General features: G+C 40.9%; 1 protein-coding gene across 7 annotated transcripts in view; it reads left to right on the plus strand.

Annotated features, from left to right (window-relative positions):
* The window catches only part of Kiz (kizuna centrosomal protein), a 101,071-nt gene that overhangs the window by 38,633 nt on the left and 46,264 nt on the right, over nt 1–16,174 (plus strand). The window lies entirely within an intron of this gene.

The following is a 16,174-nucleotide window of genomic DNA, read 5'->3' on the forward strand; positions in this document are numbered from 1 at the left end:
TATTTACTCTGTGTGAGTTTGAGAATAGATTGTGGTGTTGTTGGATATAGTCCAAACATTTCAGTTATATCTAACTGTTGCTGTTGTCTGGTTTGCACACTTCATGGCTGACTGCCCACTGAGTTATTCAGCTACTGTGGGTAATGCTGGTCATTATTTCAGTAGAGCTCAGTCATCCCAGTGTAGGCCACAGATAAAAGTGTACTTCTTATCATTATCATTTCAAGTCACTTTGAGATTTTCAAGCTGGGCATCAGACATTGTGAATTACAGGCCTGCTACGTTAGCAATGTCCTTTTCAGTGGAAATGGCTACTCCACTTCACATGCCAGTGCCCAGCACCATTACAGGCCAAGGGGGGTATATTCAGAATCAGCACAGCTCTTCCCCCATCTTCCCAACCCCATCATATGAGCAGTCACTCAATCCTGCTTAGAGATGGCCAAGCCATACCAAAGGTGAAGATTCTGCTGTTGGTTCATTAGAATTAAAACATATTTTTCTTTTAATTTAATGTTTATGGGTGTTTTGCCTGCATTTTGTATGTGCAGATGTATGTGGTGGCCAAGGAGGTCAGAAAAGAGCGTCAAATCTCTTGGTACTAGAGTTAAAGGTAGTTATGAGCCACCCTGTGGGTGGTGGGAATAGAACCTGGGTCCTCTGGAAGAGCAACCAGCTCTTCACCCCTCAGCTATCTCTCCAGCCCTAGCTCATATTTTTAAAAAATGACCAAGAGATGAAATTGTAGGGGTCAGGGAATGGGGAGGTTATAGATTTGTCATTCTAGCATACTTTTTAAATGTGTTTTAAACAAAAATAATTTCAATGACCAAAAAGCCTCCATAAGGGTTTTTTTCCCAAATGTAGCTTTCTAAACTTGTTGTCTATCCTACTATTGATTATCTTGACATGTCAGGATACTGTTGGATGCCCATAGCACTCCCCGAACATCTTGGATAACAAGCACATTACATTGTTCGGTCAGACTATAGTGTTGCTTTGTTCACATTTGTCAACAAAAACTCAGCGACCTTCCATTTCTCTCCTGGGTCATTTTTTGTTGGCCTTATCCTGAGGCCTTGAGAAAATGGCAATAACATTGTTATTGTGCACTGGATCTTTAATCTCTAGTGTGATGGTTTGTGGAGGTGAAGCCTTTGAGAAGTAATTAGGATTAGATGAGACCACAAGAGTAGGGACATCACAATAGAATTAAGTGCTCTTAAGAGATGAGAATGCTCTTTTTCTCCACTATTTGAACATAAGAAGAAGGTAGCTTTTTGAAAATCTAGTAGTGATTCCTCTCTAGGCCTACCCCTTAGTTTTTAGGGTTCCCAGCCTCTAGAAGTGAGGGGTATAAATTTGGGGTGTTGAAGTCCTTTGTCTACATCACTTTGTTGTAGTACTCTGAGATGAGAAGTCTGATTTACATGCCTAGGATCTCATCTAGACTCTTTAACCTTCAAACATAAGACTCTCTCTCTTCTCTCTCTCTCTCTCTCTCTCTCTCTCTCTCTCTCTCTCTCTCTCTCTCTCTCTCTCTCTCTCTCTCTCTCCCTCTCTCTCTCTATCCCTCCCTCCTTCCTTCCCTTTATTTCCCTTTTGCAAGGAACAGGGAAAACCTTCAGCCAACTTCTTTTCATATGATTTTTAGTCACAGACCCATTATGAAAACAATCATGGCAGTGTATATTATAATTTTCTTGGACCCCTGGCTTAGATTTTTCAGGGTAAGGGACATGGTGTAGACACTTTCACTGTCACTGAAGTTACTCAAAAGAGGAGCTTGTAGAGCAAGGGTGTAGTTCAGTGGCAGAGGGGTACTTAGCACACATGCGGCCCGGGGAAGCTTTGGGGAGGAAAAAAGAGGTGTGGCTGCAAGAAACAACCAGCCAGAGAAGCTCGGTATGGAGATAGAAGGCGACATGAGAAGTTTTGCTTTGCTTTTGTTACTGGGCATTGAACCTGGCGCCTGGTCTTGCACTAAGTTGTTTAGGCAACCTTATACTCACTCTAGCCCAGTCATCCCTGTGGTCGTATTGTCTCAACCTCCAGAGCATCTTGATTAGGCCTGTGCCACTAGGCTCAGCTCTAGGAAGAGCCTTGACATGGACTCATGTGGCTTTATAGCCAGAGTACCACATTCAACTATTTTATAATGAAAGAATAACACTTTTTATAATCTGAGGAAAAAAGTATAGTAGAATAAGCCCTCAAATTCATGTTTTGCAGATGTTCTAAGTTGAAATTGTATGGTAGCTGCACAACCGAGTAAGTTATTGATAAAAATAACTTACAAGTACACTTTAAGTTAATGAACTTGATAATATGTAAAGTATAACTTAGTAAAACTGCTTAATAGAAACAATGTCTCCTGGTGCTGGAGAAGTGACTCAGCAGCTAAGAGTACTTGTTGCTCTTGCAGAGGACCCAGGTTCAGTTCCAAGAACCTACATGTACAGCTCACAACTATCTATAACTCTGGTTCCAGGGAGATCCAATGTCCTCTTCTGACCTCCATGGATATGGGACACACACACATCATGCACACACACACACGAACACACACACACACACACACATATATATATCAGGTATATATATATATATATATATATATATATATATATATCAGGCAAAAAACATTCACACTCATAAAACAAATATTTTTTAAAGATTTTTATTTATTATGTACACACTGTTCTGCCTGCATGTCAGAAGAGAGCACAAGGTCCCATTATAGATGGTTTCAGGCCATCATGTGGTTGCTGGGAATTGAACTCAGGACCTCTGGAAAAGCAGTCAGTGCTCTTAACCTCTAAGCTATCTCTCCAGCCCCCTAAAACAAATATTTTTAAAAATGAAAAAAATCTGTCTCCAGAACCCACAACTTAAAAATATAGGCCACAGCTATGAAGATTTTGCCCATGAAGACAAAAGCAACTTTGATTCTATGTTGGTATCACATATCACAGCTTTCATTGGTGGCCTTGGAAATCATCATGTAATGGAGATTCTTTTAATCACCATTTAAAACATACACACACCTCAAATATACTTCATGTTGTCTAAAATATGCCATAGTTTATAGTCATGTGTTTCGCATGTATACAGTAAAAGTAAAACTAATGAAAAATAGTAAATTATTATATATGTTTATCCTTTGATGTCTTTTTAAAATTTATTTCCTCTCTGTGTCCATTAAGGATCTTTATATTATTTTTTTCTTTATGTTATATGTAGTAGAGAATTTGTTTTGACCTGGTTTAAGTGATGTGGGGGGTGGAGGCAGCGCCAGTGTTCAAGGCTAAGAGTGTCAGTAAAGCCCAACATCCAGTGTTCAGACTACCTTTGCCCAAGGCCCAGTTGGCACTAGTGGGCTCAGCTTCCTGTTTGTCTCTTGACTCCTTCCTCCTAGATATGGTAAAGCTTTCAGGCACTGTTACCTGAGGTCTTTATCCTGGCATGCTGAATCAGAATCTCTCCTTGACTGCGATAATATCACAAGCCCACTTCCTTCATAACTACACTAGCAACGGAAGTGTGGCATCAGTTTATGCCTGGACCCCATGCTTCTCCTTGATCCCCACTTAGTATACATGAGTTGGAGGGGTGTGGCAGCTCATCAGAGCATGAGCTCTGTTCCTAGTGGTTGGATGGCAAGTCGCAGCACTTTGTCCCTCTTCACCATTGACTTCACTTCTCCTTTCCATTGCCATCCTCCTTCGGTTCCACATGGTCCACCCTCCGTTTTATTCTCCTTTCAATGTATCACCTTTGAAGAAAAGTCTTTGAAGCTACTGGTGACAGACTTCTTTAAAAAACAAATTCATTATAAGACAGAATTTGATGTCTCCTAGTAATGTTGAACTACACCCATAAAATCTCACCAGTGTGACTATCCAAACATGAACTAAACAAGAATAGCATGCTAAAGTGGATGGAAAAAGCCCACTAGGCCTTAACCCTACACAAAGAACAACAGGCAATGAAGGAATGCTGAGAGCTGGAGAAATAGTACTGAAAGGGCATCCCTGAAGACATACATATAAGCAACATACTGACTAAGTAGAGTTTATTTAGGAGTAGATATGTGTGCGTGCGTGAGCATGAAAAATATAAAGTTTTTAAAAAGGGATTTGAAAAAAAGTATTCAAACTTGATGACTGGAATGGGAGTGCTATCCTTCAGTGAGAAGTGGTGTATGCAGATAGGCCAAGTGAACGGAGAAAATGGAGTAAAGAGTGAGGCCTGTTGTGTTTTTTTACTGTTATACTGAATCTTACTATTTTGAATCCTAGTAGAGATAGAGCATTGTCCTGATCCATGGGAGAGATTTGATGAATAAGTCTGAAGCCTTGTCCATATTAGATTTCAAATGTTGTCTAGTTTTTTTTTTTTCTTTTCCTTCTGCCAATGTAAATCAGTCAATCTGGCTGTCACTTTAATAGTCTGTAAGACTGAATGTGGTAAGAACAATGCTAGATTTGAACTTGGTTCCTTTTTTGTGGTGAGTCCTAAATAAAGTCCTAAATTTTAAAGGAAATGAATTTTTATAATTGGGAGATTTTGTCAAAATCACCATACAAAGTAGAATCATTAGTCAGTTCTTAGCATGACTTCTAAGGAGTTGTGAACAGTGTCTATGAACCTCACATAAGGCACTAACAAAGACCAAATAAATTATTCCTTCGCTTCATGAGCCAGTGAGTTTATTGGGCTTAGTTACAGGAATGAGTGACTCCCAAACAGCAACATCAGTGAAAAGAATTCAGGATGGAAATGTCTCATGAGCTTCATAAGTGAAGTACCCTCTTTAGTAAACCTATGCCCTATATACTCTGGCATCTCCCATAGGCCTCTTGTGTTTTGGACAGGAGGTAGTAAGTGGCTGTAATCTCAGGTGAGTGTCTAATGACTTCCCCGCTCTTCTGTAAGGGAATAATAGACCCAATTTTGTGAGGGACTCCTTTGGGTAAGCCATGCCACTCTGATTGCAAGATGCTAACAGCATTGTGATGTCCTGGAGATCATGAAGATAGTGACCTATGGTAGTGTTAGACTAGTACTTGCCTGACCTGTGAAAGGCGTCTCACTTAAGTTACCTGAAAAAAACATTTTTACTAAAATTTTGATACCTGCTCTAGTTGCTTACTAGAAAATAACAAAATAAATAGAAAAATGAAAAAGAATAGTATTATGGAAATAGATGATTTTGGTGGCATTGATGGATTTTTTAAAAGAAATTATGATCATATGTGTAACTAGTTTGATTTTCATATTATATATACATCTATTGCCTTCTAGCAAACGTTTTCCTAATTTGTGTATTCAGTGGTATTTTGCAAAATAATTCTGTTAATTTGAATGTTCTGCATCTCAGTGATTGAAAACCACTGCTTTCCCAGACAGCCAAGTGTCCTTCCAGTGTGGGGTCTGGAGCCCCAATGGTCTTACTGGTGTGTTAGGCATATGCTGGTCAAGAAGCATTGTCCCGTCTTCAGCTGAAATTGGCGTCAGCCATTTTGAAAAATGGAAAAACGCTTGTGCTGTACTCACATTCCCTGAACTCTGACACTGACAGGAGAAGTGTGGCCATCTGGTTCCTGGACTCTACCTAGGAGAGCAAGTAGCTTCTGTTCTTTTCTTACAACATTTTGCCTGCTGCCTTTTACAATTCATCCATTTGTTTTTCATAACGATGTGGGTTTTTTCCACTTGTTCCTTATCTTGTCTTTTTGTTGATGGCTCCTTTCAGCAGCATCTTAGGAGAATGAGTATCTGAATCATATATTGGTTCAGCTCCTTCAGTTTAATTCAGTGCTGGCTCCTTGCAGGGTTCAGCTGCAACCCACTACTGTCTTTTCAGCAGTCCCTCTTGTCTTCTCCCATACTCAACAGCAGGAAGCAGATGTTAATGGCCAGGCATTTCATACTTTGGCAGATACTTTCTCTAGCTGTTCTTACTTCCTCTCATCCTAAAAGTGAACCTAGAGCAGAGTCAGAACATTGGGAGGGACTTGTCCCACTTTGCTTTTATCCTTTTTTAAACAATTTATTGTGTCTTTTACATCATGTATCTTGATCCCACTCATTTCCCTGTCCCATCGCATCTGCCCTCCGCCCCTGCACACCCCCCAAATAAAACAAAGTTTAGGGGAAAAAAGAAAAGAAAGGGAAAACTTTAAAATTTCACCATGGAAGCTGGAGTGTAACATAGCGAGTCATGCCATGAACACCTTTGCCTATACATCTTTTCTTGCAAGTGTTTATTGCAAAGAGTCATTGGTCTGGTTTGAGGCCTCTGGTTTCTACTGCCCCCATCGATGCTGGGACCTCACTGGGACTCCTCCTGGATATCCTGTTGTTGCCCTGTGTTGTGGAGATCCTGTAGTTTTGGGTTTGCGGGTCAGGTCCCTTCAAGTGCTTCAGCAGATTATGGATGGAGTGAATGATGGGGCAGGCCAAGTCATAACCCTGGGTTTGGGCCTGGGCAGCTGCCAGATGTGAAATGGGTACAGCTCTCCCATGCTCACAATTTTGGGATTGGCTCACCCACACTTGTGCTAATTAGTTGAGTCTGTTGTGCTGCCCTAGACAGTTGCAGGGTCTGCTTCCCTGACTGTTGCAGCTGGTGGGGGCCAGGGATGACTTTCCCACATTTATGATCAAGGGGCCAGTTCTCCCTCTTGCTTTAGGCATTGATGGATGGGAGGGAGGTCATCATTGCCATGCCCATGCCACCACAAGACAGATGAGAAATGGGGAGAGCTCTCCCATGCCCATAACTTCAGGGCTGGCTCATCCACACCTCTGCCAACAGTGTTGGCTTCATTGTCCAGGCATGGTGCAGGGCCTGCACTCCCTAGTGTTGCAGTTGGTGGAGGTCAAGTAGAGTTCTCTGCTCTTCCATCTGCCCTAGGCATTGCTGGGGGGGGGCAGCTCTCCCCCACCCATGCCACCACCAGACAGATAGGTAATGGTTGTCTCACTTTTCTTATCACTGCTTCCCCAGTAGAAGATGAGACTCTGTGCCAGACCTTAACTGGCCTACATAGACACTCATTTATCCTGGAAAATGAGTATTTCCAGGACTTGTAGGTTTTGTTTGAGATAATCTCACTGTTTAACCCAAACCGGTATTGAACTCACTATCCTCCTGCCTCAGCCTCTGAAATGCTAAGGTTATAGTCATGTACCACTCTGCTCATCTTAATTTCAAGTTGTGAATATTGTCTGAGACCCCAGCAAGCCTACCTGCAATTCCCCTTTTCCACTCAAAGGGCATTACCTTCATGTCTGCTCTGAGCCCCATCTCCTTTCTTATACATACTTACACACACATACACACCCCCTTCCTTATATAATATAAATATGCTTATCTATGTGTACACGGGTATGTATGTGTTTGTAGACACGGACACAGAACTGTTACAACACAGTAGTCTGCTTTTTTGCTTGTTGCTGCTTTTAGGTCCCACCCAGCAAAGATGTTTCTATCTTGAACACATCAGTTGTCTTTTTCCCACAAGGACCTTCTAGAGCAGCAATTTTCAACCTGTGGATCATGTCCCCTTTGGGAGTTGAAAGGGGTCACCTAAGACCAATATAAAACACAGATGTTTACATTACAATTCTTGACAGTAGCAAAATTACAGCTATGAATAGCATTGAAAATAATTTTATGGTTGAGGGTGACTACAACATGAGGAACTGTATTAAAGGGTCACAGCATTAGGAGTGTTGAGAACCACTGACTTAGATGAACAGGTCTAAAGCTTACTTTTGGAACCACTTAAAATACTATTTAATAAATACCTGAAAGTAATATTGCCTATTGTATTTTAAGACTTTTTAAAAATAAAGGGTTGAATTATGTTAAATTTGAGAAAGGTATGAAGTTGTATGATTATAAGACATTTACCCTGGACACTCTGTTTTTCATCAGAGAGTAAAGCAAGATAAGCTTAGCTTCTGTATGGCCTGGAGATCCAAACTCAACTAACACCCTTAAAATTAAACCCCTCTGCTGGGCGGTGGTGGTGCACACCTTTAATCCTAGCACTGGGGAGGCAGAGGCAGGTGGATCTCTGTGAGTTCCAGGCCAGCCTAGTCTACAGAACCAATTCCAGGACAGCCTCCAGAACAACACAGAGAAACCCTGTCTCGAAAACAAACAAACAAACAAACAAACAAAACAAAACAAAAAAGAAAAATTAAACCCCTCTGCCCATGGGTCAGTGCTGATCTAAAAGAAATACAGGAAAGTAATAAAGAGTACATTTTTATGATTTTCACCTCTTAACCCATCTGCAGCTAGGAGGATTTTGTTAACCTGTATGTTAAGTGTGGCATCCATAGTTATCAAAGAGGGAATAGACTTATCTGCTTCTTAAAAGAACGTCTACAGCTGTCTCTAATGGTTCTTGACTACTAGAAACAGTGACAGGTTCAGGCTGGTTATCTCTGCTCAGGGGTGGAGGGAAACATCTATTATAAATTCTCCCAGGCCTTCCAGCTCCTCATTAAGAAACTTAAACAAAAATGTGGTAGCAGGAGGGGCCTAGTTCTGAGGATGGAAATGGAACAGAATGATGAGGTCTGGCAGGAGGCCAAAGGCGGGTAAAGGCAAGGGAGTTGCTTGTGCAGTTTCCGTAACAATGAAGGGGACCTTAGCACAGCCAGACAGCACCCTACAAAAGGTAGCCCATAATTCGAGCTGTCAGCTTAATCAGTGCTTCCAGGTAAAGAGAAGGAATCCTTGTTTCCTGGGTAAAGAGTAGCAGTGTTGTTTGCTGACCCCTGTTCTTCAGCCTGCCACAGACCGCCCTGCTCCGTTGGCCTTTGTGTTGCTGGCCCCTCCTTCTCTCCTTCTGGGCATTGTGCTCCCTTCAAGTGGCTCCCTGGAAGGGACCACCCAGGGGGCTGTACAATGGGGAGCGAGGTAGCCACCAAAACATAGGTTTTGTAAGACAGCCTGTCAAAAGAAAAATACTGTTTAACTATGTATGTGTTTGTCTTTCTACAATCGTTTTTGTGTAGCAAACAAAACCGGTATACAAACTTCACAGTGGCTTCACATGCAGCAGTTCCCCATATCGGGTGTCAGGCTTGAGATAGTCACAACCAGGTTTATTTTCCCAGGGTACTAATTCTTGCTGTGCTTTTATTTGCATTCTTGGATTTATGACTAGGAAATTTGATATCAAAACAAACACGTTGCGTTGGCTTTATTTAACTGTTTTATCAGTAGTCCTGAGAGCTGACAACTGAACACCACTCTCGGGTAAAAATTTGTCTGTGATACTACTTTAAAAAAGCCAACAGCCTGGAATTCAGTTCTCAATGGCCATTTACACCTCTGTAAAAGGATTAGCTCTAGGCAATTGTTCCACTGTTTAAATCTTCATTTGCATCTTTATGGAGGTAGCCCTTTACAGACCTCTCTGCACTTTACAGACCTCTCTGTTGTGTTTGTATACCTGTGGGTGGGAGGTCACTAGACCTTTCTCTGACTAGTGAAAGTGCCAAGCAGCTTTAGATGACAGTATGCCCCACAGATTGAATTAGTGACTCAGACTTGCTTTTGCTCAATCGTTTTATTTATAGCAGGTGGGGGCCCTTGTGTGTTTGCTAATGGATGCATTTAATACAAGTATGTAAACTAAGAACTTTAATGATCTTAAGAGGATTTTAAGTGTTGTGAGTTGTAATCAAATTTCTTTGGGACCGAAACAAGAAAAAAAGGAGACAACTTGATGGCTTGGTAGTTTTAAAAAAAAATAATCCTTTCTGTCCAAGCCATATAGTTTCAATTTAAAAGTGCCCCTAGTTTAGGCCCTGTACTTAAAGGTGTCCCCAGTTTAGATGGCCCCATAGGCAGTAGATGAAATTGTCTTCTCACCAACACAAAGCAGTGGCTCTGCATTGACCGGCAGTGATTCGGAATACAGAGGGGTGCAAAGGAAGCTGGGTCATGTGTATAGTGGGGAAGAAAGGGTTATGATTTAAGTGGATTCAGTAAATGAAACAGATAAGATACTTGGTGGGAATGGAAACAGAAAACTTGGGATATTTTCATGGCTACCTCGTCAGCAATGCCACTGTTTCTTCATCATAAAACAATTGGTCATTTATTCACCAAGCATGTAATTGTGCCCACAGGAGACCCTGTTCTAGTCACTGAAATCATTGAAGCAAAAAGAATTGTATGGATTGTTGATAATACAGTTTTCAGACTAGAAAGTATAATTTAAAACAGTGGTTCTCAACCTTCCTAATGCTACAACCCTTTAATACAGTTCCTCATGTGTGGTGACCCCCAACCATGAAATTATTTTCATTGTTACTTCATAACTGTAATTTTTTACAGTTAAGAATTATAAGCATTTGTGCTTTCTGATGATCTTAGGTGACTCTTTAAAAAAGGTCTTTCGACCTCCAAAGGGGTCAAGACCCACAGATTGAGAACTTTTCACTGATTTAAAAGGCTCCTGCAGTCTCCACATTTCTCCACATTTGCCAGACAGGAGAGTACACAGAGTTGCTTCTAAGTAAATATTACAATTTTACCAAGTTCTAAGAGCATGGTGTGGCATGGTGGCGCTTGCTTACCATCCCAGCACAAGGGAAACTGAGGCAGGAGCAATACTAATTCCAGGCTGGTCTGGAATTGAATGCATGAAGCTAAAGGATATTGAAGAGCTTAAGGGTATTTGGAAGTGAAAACAGTGTCGTGGTATATTGATCCTTGGTGAAAAGTAGAGTTTTTTAGTATTCCAAGAGAGTTGGGCTAGGCTGAAAGCCTTTTGAGGTTCTAAGGAAACAACCAAAATTAAATTAGTTTTAATATTTTTTAACTTTCAGAGTTGGTGAGACAGTGACTGGATTTGTTCATTCAGCCTCACAAAGGCAAGAGATTATGCTTTAAGAGTGCAACAATTATAAAGGAAGAATACCTGCTCATTTCACTTACATATATATCTGTGCACATATACCAGTTGAGAACAGAACATTCAGAAAATAACCCATCTTTGATTTGTACTTTAAAAAGCCATGTCTAGTGTATGAGTTTGTCCAGCAAGTTTATTTTAAACTTATTTATTTATTGAAAAACAAAACCAGAAAACATACACACACAGAGCAAAGCTTCTCAACAGGCTTTTGGTCTTTTTTTGCCTCTGTGAGGCTGAATGAAGTTTAGTGCAGAAAAGCAGAAAGGTTGCCTAGAGCTCTTACAGAGAATATGAGAGAATATGCTAGTTTTCCTTCCCTTAACCTCCCTGCTTGTTGAGAACAGTGCTGCTTTGTCTCTCTCATAGAGACACCTTCAGGGAGGAAACATTTATTTTGCTTCATAATTTTAGTTCATCATTGTGGAATCTGTAGCTAAAGGAACATATGGCCAAATTCCTCATGTCATGGTGAACAGGAAGCAGAAAGGACTCAAAGTAAGGCCAGATTTTAACCCTTTTGATCTGCTCTTAGTGACCTATGTCCATAGCTAGATACCAAAGCAGCACCACCTGTGGAAACATTTCACATTGAAACTGTGACCTCAGCTCAAAGCAGAGCACCCCCTTTCCTCATAGCTTTGTCTGTTAGTTGATGTGGTAGCTATGACAGGAGGAAAACCGGGATTGGAAGAAGGGAGGCCAGGGCCCCTAGAACCCCAACCCAGAAGGAAGATAGGGCCAAATTCATGAGTGATGGAAATTTTTACCAGGCATTGGGATGGGAAGATCAGTTGTCTTTTTCCTCTGTGGATGAACACTGTTGCTAAATAACTCACTCATCACTTGGAATTTCCCTTTTGAATGATGCCTTTTGTTGTTGTTCATTTGGAGATTTGGAAATTTAGTTTCCTTCCTGTGGTAATTTGAATACGAATAGCCCTATAGGCTCATCTATTTGACTGCTTAGTCACCTGGGAGAAGGTTTAAGAGTGTGACCTTGTTGGAGTAAATGTGGCCTCCTTGAAGGAAGTGTGTCACTGGAGGTGGGCTTTGAGGTTTTAAAAGCTCCCCTCCTCTCTCTTCTCCCCTCCCCAGCCCCTTTGGGATAGGGACACACCTGTAACTCAGCTACGTTTTCAGCACCACTCTTGCCTACTGCCAGGCTATCTGCCATGATGGTAATAGATTAAGGCTCTGAAGCTGTAACCAAGCACCCAATTAAATGCTTTCTTTTATAAGACTTGCCTTGGTCATGGTGTTCCTTTATAGCAGTAGAATACTGGCTAAGACACTTTTCCAAAATTTTATTCTTTTCTCATACAGTATATCCTGACAGCAGTTTCCCCTCCCTCCACTCCTAACCCCACTCCACCCCTAAGATCCCCTCCTCTTCCATTTCCCTTCAGAAAAGATCAGCCTTTCCAGAGATATCAACCGAAAACATAACAAGTTACAATAAGACGTAAGCCCTCACTCATATTAAGGCTGGACAAGGCAACCCAGTGAGAGGAAAAGGGACCTAAGAGCAGGCAAGAGAGCCAGAGACATCCCAACCCCCCACTGTTAGAAGTCCTACATGAACACCAAGCTACATAACCATAACGTATATGCAGGGAACCTAGTGTAGATCCATACAGGCTCTGTGATTGTCACTTTAGTCTCTGTAAGCCCCAGTGAGCCCTGGTTAGTTAATTCTGTGGACCATGTTCTCATGGTGTCCTCAACCCCTCTGGCTACTACAACTGCAGTTGGAGCACCAATATCTTGGATGACAGTCAAGAGGAGGCTTGAGTCTAGTGGCTCATTCATGTTTCCTTTTCTGTAAAGACTTGCTTCAGATGTGGGGTAGGCTGAGTCTGCACTTGTGCCTCACCCTCTAGCAGTCAGCCTGCATCTTCTTTATCTCTGTGGTATCAGGCATACGGTCACCACATCAGTTCAGTAAAATGCCTAAATACATTATTAATTGCCAACAAGCAGGATAGCATATTGCTTAATAACCGGTTTTACAAATAATCTTCATTTTCTTTTCGGTGTATGTGTGCTGAATATCCCCAACTCACAATGTGATTAACTACTTCTAAGCAGAAATACTGTTCTGGCTTTAATTTCTCCCATATTAGTTCAGAATTGTGCTTTCCACAAAATAGATATCTTTTTAAGTAATTGCCACTCAGCCTTTTTGGAGGTTTCTTGGCTATAGTGACAGAGCTAACCTAAAACGGTGACTAAATCATTAGATTCTCCCAATGAGTAAAGACGCTATCTTTACTCTTCCATACCTTCCAGTTCTTATTAAAATGAAAGAAACTTTACTGCAATGGAATCTGAATGGAAAATGATAGTCATTTTCTACATTTAGGAGTAGAAGATGTAACCCTACACTTCAGCTAGAAAATTGCAATTTCTTAGCAGTGGCAACTTAAATAAATTTCATAGGCTGTAGAGATCTAACTTTGTAATGATTGACAATATAAAATTAGCCTCTTCTTCTGTTAAGATTATCAGCATTTCCATCAGTTATATGGAATGTGAAAAGAGATTGCCCAGCTGTGGATTTGAACATACTGAAGTAATCAAAGAGTTAACAGTTACTTCCTCCAGTGGATGTAAAACTCTTGCACATACACAAACAAGTTTTTCAAAGTGCCCCATTTTACATCTTTGTGGAGAGACGGTATAGTTGCTGCATTTTTATGTCTAGATCATATTACAGATATATTTCAATAAAGCACGAAGAACCACCAGAGCCTCTAGAAACAGGCAGTCTGTGCTTACATAAACACCTTGGGCAGTACCTGTTTTATTTTATAGGCTCTGTAATCACAGTGACTTTCTGAAGGGAGACCTTGAAGCTTACAGAACAGCTGCCCTTCACAACTTCCCAGACTTGAAGCTGGGGGCATCAACACTGCAGAACAGGAAGTCAGGTGTCCAGCATGAAATAGCTTCTGTGGTGAGACATCCATCTTGTTCCAGTGCTTCAAAATCAAAAGATTGACAAGTGGTGAAACTAATGTGCACTAACCATGCTTGTAGCTATCAGGTTAGATGGATGTCCTCATCTATTTGCCTATAACTGTATTAGTTTCTTATTATTAGTGAACTTCCTATACTCAGCACTTTTTTGTAACAGTGTTTCTGAGATTGGGTTTGTCCATAAATATGCAATGTTTACTTTGTTGGGCGGAGTGTGTGTATAAGCTTTGACTGACACAGTCAGGTGAGCAGCCCAGGATTTATCTATCATAGCTACCAACAAGAAGGTCCTCAGCAGGTCTGAGTACTAAGTTGGGTTCCCAGATTTCCAAGTTCACTCTAGATATAGACCCCTTAGTCAAAAGCTGGTTCTTGAGATATGGTTCTGGGAACTTCTTTTGAAAAAGCTCACTGTTCAGTCCTACCCTAGACCCAGTGACTCAGGAACTCTGAGGGTGGGGCCTAGCCATCTGGGCCTTAACAAACCCTTATTGTTTAAAGCCCTTCAGTTTAAGAACTTTAAATGAGAATAAAGCTGGGATGAGAGAGTGGGCTATTGGTTGGTTTCTAGAGTGGTTGAAAATTAGCCAAGATTTGTACACCCCTTTGCTGTGTCAGAGACTTATTCCATACCCTCCACCCACTTTTTAGCTGATGTGAATTTCTCTTTATGGTCTTAGAAGCTCTGTTGCATCTGGACTGTTTCAGTAATAGATTCGTGTGTAACGTGTGTGATATGAGTTAATACCTACAGCCTAAGTGTTGCCCAATGTCACAACTCTTTTTGGGGGGTGAGGGCTGCCTATATCTCCTCTTAGAATATATCCTTACTGTTTACTGGTGAATAACAAATAATTACACAGGAATTGCCTGTGCTTGCTTGTTAAAGACCATTGATGGGTGTTATCTTAATTACTCTTCTATTGTGGTAATAGAAATGTTATATGAAACACTAGGACAAAGACAACTTACATAAAAAAGGTTGTATTTGGTGCTTACATTTCCAGAGGGATAGGAGCTGTTATGGCAGGGAGCATGGCAGCAGGCAGGGAGGCAGGCATGGAACAGCAGCTAAGAGTTCATGTCCCTTCTGATCCACAGACAGGAACGAGAAAGACACACTGGGAATGGTGAGAATCTTTGACACCTCAAAACCCACCCCCAGTGACACACCTTCTCCAAGTTCACACCAGCTAATTCTTCCCAAATAGTTCCATCAACTGGGGACCAAGTATTGAAATATATAAGTCTATAGAAACCATTCTCATTCAAACCACCACAGATGGAACCCTGTGAGCTAAGAGAGAGAGCAACTTTGTATCTGTTTGGCTTCTATCTAGTTCTATCTTCTCTCTTTCAGGGTTCACTTAGGTTGTTCTATTTTAGTGAAATCACCAATAAGGAAGAGAAGTACATTTCCTTAGAGTAGAATTCAGCTTACATATAGTATACATGGGGTTCCATCTTGGGCTAGGCAGAAGTCAGGATTACCATCTCTGGAGAGATCTTGACACAGAAAACTTCAGATTAGGTGGCTCCAATTTATAATACTTCTACATTTCCATTTATGATCTCTGAACTAGAGGAGGCTAGAAGTGACCTTCCTGTTTGGTAGCTTTTCATCTTCTATCACATTTTTATCATGCAGAATAAAACTTGCTGCCTTAAAATCCACTTTACAAGGTGATAGGAAAAGCTGGCTTGGAAGTGGTCTGTCTGAGGTTTGTGGGTTGTTTGGTGATTACAGGTTATAAGACTCTAGCAAATCTCCTGGCTTTTTCTCACTGCCTTTTTTATCTGTTTATATACTATTTGACATACCCATAGTCGTGGTATGGAAAATGTATTTGCATTTGTAATAAATGATGCATTGTGTAACTCTTTTTTTTTTTGGTTTTATGAGACAGGGTTTCTCTGTATTGTTTTGGAGGCTGGCATTGTGTAACTCTTAAACTTAACTGAGAATGTGGTGATAAGATGGGTCCATGTTAACTATGCTAAGGATTGTTCTTCCATAATAGGGCATTGATTTCCATTATAAACGATCTCATTTCATATGGCCTTTAAGCCACAGTTTTATATACATCAGCTATCCATAAGATGTGGTCCTTTATGACCAGCACAATTGCAAAAACTAACAGTCTTCAAGACTTTTCTCTACTATGATCATTTTTAAAACCAGATGATGTGAGAAATGTCTGCTGTGCATATCATGCTCTGTTATGGTTACAATTGCCATG

This window comes from Mesocricetus auratus, unplaced genomic scaffold, assembly GCF_017639785.1.
Source record: "Mesocricetus auratus isolate SY011 unplaced genomic scaffold, BCM_Maur_2.0 Super-Scaffold_100004, whole genome shotgun sequence".
Taxonomy (NCBI): Eukaryota; Metazoa; Chordata; class Mammalia; order Rodentia; family Cricetidae; genus Mesocricetus; species Mesocricetus auratus.